The following is a 4,675-nucleotide window of genomic DNA, read 5'->3' on the forward strand; positions in this document are numbered from 1 at the left end:
GATCTTAACCCCCAATCATAAAAATGGCATTAAATCAAAGTCAATATTAAGTCCCCTCGGTGTAAGGGTGCCAAACTGATATATTAATTTAGTCTCTTCTCTAATCAGGTATTCCTCCATCCATCCCCCTCTCCATGGTACAGATATCTTTTTTAATCCTACAAACTGTAACATACGTTGGTTGCCTTGGTGCTTCTCTAAAAAATGGGCAGATACACTATGGTCTTTCTTACCATTTTTTATATTGCACAAATGTTCCTGTACCCTAACGTGCAACTTACGCTTAATATGACATATATATTGTAGCCCACAGGGACAATATAATAAATAAATATCTCCAGTACTATTACAGGTTGAGTATCCCTTATTCAAAATGCTTGGGACCGGAAGAATTTTGGATATCGGATTTTTCCGTATTTTGGAATAATTGCATACTATAATGAGATATCATGGCGATGGGACATAAGTCTAAGCACAGAATGCATTTATGTTTCATATAAACCTAATACACACAGCCTGAAGGTAATTTTAGCCAATATTTTTAATAACTTTGTGCATTAAACAAAGTGTGTGTACATTCACACAATTCATTTATGTTTCATATACACCTTGTACACACAGCCTGAAGGTCATTTAATACAATATTTTTAATAACTGTGTATTAAACAAAGTTTGTGCACTTTGAGCCATCAGAAAACAAAGGTTTCACTATCTCACTCTCACTGAAAAAATTCCGTAATTCGGAATATTCCGTATTTCGGAATATTTGGATATGGGATACTCAACCTGTACAACTTAAACGTTCTTTGATCTTAAACTCCATGTTGTTAGAAAAAGACCTGTTTCAACGATCCTAGTTGAATTCACTCTGGTTTTCTGGTAAGCCATACAGACACCGCATCTGGAAAACCCTGTTCTATTCCCCTCTTTAAACTTTGTTTCTGGCTTCGGATGACTTCTGACCAGCGAGGATTTTAGAGTGGGTGCTCTCCTGTAAACTATACGTGGTTTAACTGGAAGTAATTCTTTCAAAACATCATCAGATAGCAAAATGTTCCAATGTTTACGAATACTTTCTTCTATCATTTTACTTTGGACTGAAAATGTAGTGATAATACATTTCCATTTGATTGGGGATTTTTTGTTTATATTTGAGGAGTTCTGATCTATGTTTTTTGTAAGATCCTTTACCTCTAATAAATATTGTTTATCATAGTCCTTATCTTCAAAATTTTTAATGAGTTCTTCCACTTGTATGTCAAAATCTATATCTTTAGAACAATTACGTTCTAAAGATGGGATGTTTTGAATCCCAGTGATTACTTTTTGCATTTAGATAACTATTAGTATCTGTTGGTTTTATATATGTTCTAGTTTCTAACTTATTATTCTACTCATAAATTGTAAGATCAAGAAAGTTTATCAACTCTTTGCTTATTGTACTTGTAAACTCCAAATTGACTTCATTGTTGTTAATCTCCTGTATAAAATTCAGGCTCATTCCGATTACCTTTCCAAACAATAACAATATCGTCGATATATATGCCCCAGAGACATAATTTATCTCTATTTTTTTCATTTTGCCATATATTTTTTATTTCCCACTCCGCAAAATATAAATTGGCACATGAGGGTGCAAATCTCGTACCCATTGCTGTACCGGTGTGTTGGGCATAGAATGTGTCATTAAAATAAAAAAAGTTATGGTCAAGAATAAACATAATTGATTCCATAATAAAATCTATTTGCTCTTGCTTAAGGTCACCTTCTTCCATAATTCTGTTTTTAACATATTGACAGCCAATCTCATGATGAATAGAGGTATAAAGTGCTTTTATATCACATGTTGCCAAAAAGAAACCTTTTTCCCATTGGATCTCCTTCAGTATGTTTAAAACCTGGGTAGTATCTTTTATATATCCCTTCTGTTTTACTACTATCGGTTGTATAAATTTATCTACATAACCCTATAGATTTGCCATTAGAGATCCTGCCCCTGCCACAATAGGACGTCCTGGAGGGTCCTTACTGTCCTTGTGGACCTTCGGGAGATGGTAAAAAACCGGAATATTAGGGTTTTTTTTATTTAAGAATTCAAACTCTTGTTTATTGAGGATACCCTTTTCCCTTCCTTTTTTCAACAATATACTCAATTCCTCCAAATATTTAGATGTTGGATCTTTTCTAAGGGGTAGATATGTGGAGTCATCCTTAAGATGTCTCAGGGCTTCTTGATTGTATTTTTCCAGGTCTTGTATAACAATACCGCCCCTCCCCCTTATCTGCTGGCTTAATAATGATTTCCTTTCTATTTTTTATTGCATGGAGAGCCAATCTTTCTTTGTAAGATTGTTTATCCTCGCTGGGATTTTTGCTTCAAACTTCTCAATATCGGCTTCAACCAGCTTCTGAAAAGTTTTAACCTGAGCACTTTTGCAATGTTGTGGATAAAGGGAAGATTTCTGCCGAAGTGTTGTATGTACAAAGGGGTCTGTTGGTATGTCCTTACTTTGTACCACACCCTGATCTTTATCACTAAAATCTTCTTCAAAGTCAGCTTGCGAATAAATTTGTGCAAGTCGATAAAAGTATCAAATCTATCTAATCTATTCGAAGGTGCATATTTGAGTCCTTTTCTGAATATATCCAACTCTGTTTCACTGAGCGTCTGGCCGCTCAAGTTGAAGATGCCCTTTTGTTCCGACTCCTTTGTTCTTTTCTCTTTTTGTTGTTGCTGCCTTCCTCGCTTGAATCTGAACTGTGTGTTCCTCTTTTTCTATTCCCCTTCTCCTTTTTGTTGTTTGTCCTTCTCTTGGGTATTGCTCCTTGGTCCATGTTTTGACTTCCATTTTGTGCCAACTCTAAAAAAAATCTATATATTTATCAGCTTCTTCTCTATCAAATTCTTCCAGCCCTGATATATGTCCTACATCATTTCTTTGTACTAATGAGGATAATTTATCACTAATCCTATTCACAAGACTCTTAGCAGAAATAGTTGATTCCTCCTCCCTATCTTTTCTTCCTTTATTAAAACTATCTACTAGATCTCTGTTAGAGGGGTAATGCTGATTTCCTATATGTTTGTTTGGAGATGGTTTCATTCAATACCGCTTGTCATCCCTTCCTTTTTCCATCTTTGGTCTACCACCATATGTACTCCAATTAGATGATTTTTCTTCTAAATATTTTCTGGACACCCCTTGTCTAGAGCGATCTCTGGTAACCTCTCTTCTATTATCATAGGATGGTGTGTAGTTCTTCTCATGGAAGCCATATGTTCTATAAGCTTGATTCCTCATATTGTATCTTGGGAGGTGGTCGCTATGACCTTCTCTCATTCTGAATCTTACCTCTCTCCAATAATTATTGGGTTTATATGCCTTCTCTCTTTCCAATTTCTATAATCCCTTTCGTAATCCTCAATATCCCTGATGAACTTCCTTTTCTTTTGGTCTATTATATCCATTTCCATTTTTTTCAATTTGATTTGTTTTCTGTGAGGATCTCTAACTTAATAAAGTTCTCCAAATTTTCAAAGGGTTCTAAACGTTTTCTTATATTATTGATATCCCCCTCAATTTTCCGTAGGGATACCCTTCTGTCCTCTATGATGAGTCTCATAAGTTTATAGGAGCATCTAGAGACGTATTCCATTTGTCTAAAAAACTTTCATCTGTAGAATGGAAAGTAGGTTTCTTAATTATTCTTAAATCTCTAGGTGTCATATTATGTTCCATATACTTAGTCAAAGTAGTACTCTCCCACCATTGTTTAATCTCACTCATTTCTAATTTTTCTAGTGAGAGGTAAAGTTCGCAAAAGGTCTCCTCCAGAACTGGAGTATCACTAATCACCTTTTTCTCTTTTGCAGCAAAGGTTTCCAAATATTTGGACCTTATTTCTCTTCTAGAGGCTATTTTATATAACTTGGATACAGAATAATAAAATAGTATTTGTATAATAATGACTTATTCTTTACTTAAAGCTGTTGTGCCATGGTAGTATACAACAGTCTACAAAAAAGAAGGGTTTTGGCACTGCGCTATAGGAAAGGATAAATCAATTCTGAAAAATGCTGCTGAAGGGAGTGGGGCTACTACCTAGCTCCACTGAAAGGAAAACATCAAATACACAGGATTTTTCTCCAGCGCAAAGAAACAGAATATAGAAAATAAAAATAGAATGCTTATTTTTATATATACTGTTTTATGTTGTATGTCAACTTTTTTGAGCCCTTCTATCAAGTGAACAACAAAATTTTTAAGATTAGGGCAGAGCAAGAGGGGGTTCTTTGGAATCAGATTAGGAAGTCCACAGGATGGTGGAACGCATGATGTCATTATGAGTATGGACTTAGTAAATAAAGAATGCCTTGGAACGCAAATAGGAACAGCAAGTTATGGCTAGAGCCCCTATAAAGCAATGGAGAGAGACGGATCGATCATTCTGCAATCCTGACAAAGCCCTACCACAGGCGAAACGTGTTGAGTGCAGAGTACATCGATCCCGAGCAACGCAGTGCAGCGCTATCAGCAGTGGGCACATGATTTCTGCCGGCAGATTCCGGATCTTTTCTTCAGTTTGGGGACAATGCAGCCAAGGATTTTCCCCCCTGAAAGACTTGTTCCTGTATGCCATCATAAGGTATCAACTATACTTATGGGACTATAAC

Source organism: Pseudophryne corroboree, chromosome 4 (genome assembly GCF_028390025.1).
Source record: "Pseudophryne corroboree isolate aPseCor3 chromosome 4, aPseCor3.hap2, whole genome shotgun sequence".
NCBI classification, from domain to species: domain Eukaryota; kingdom Metazoa; phylum Chordata; class Amphibia; order Anura; family Myobatrachidae; genus Pseudophryne; species Pseudophryne corroboree.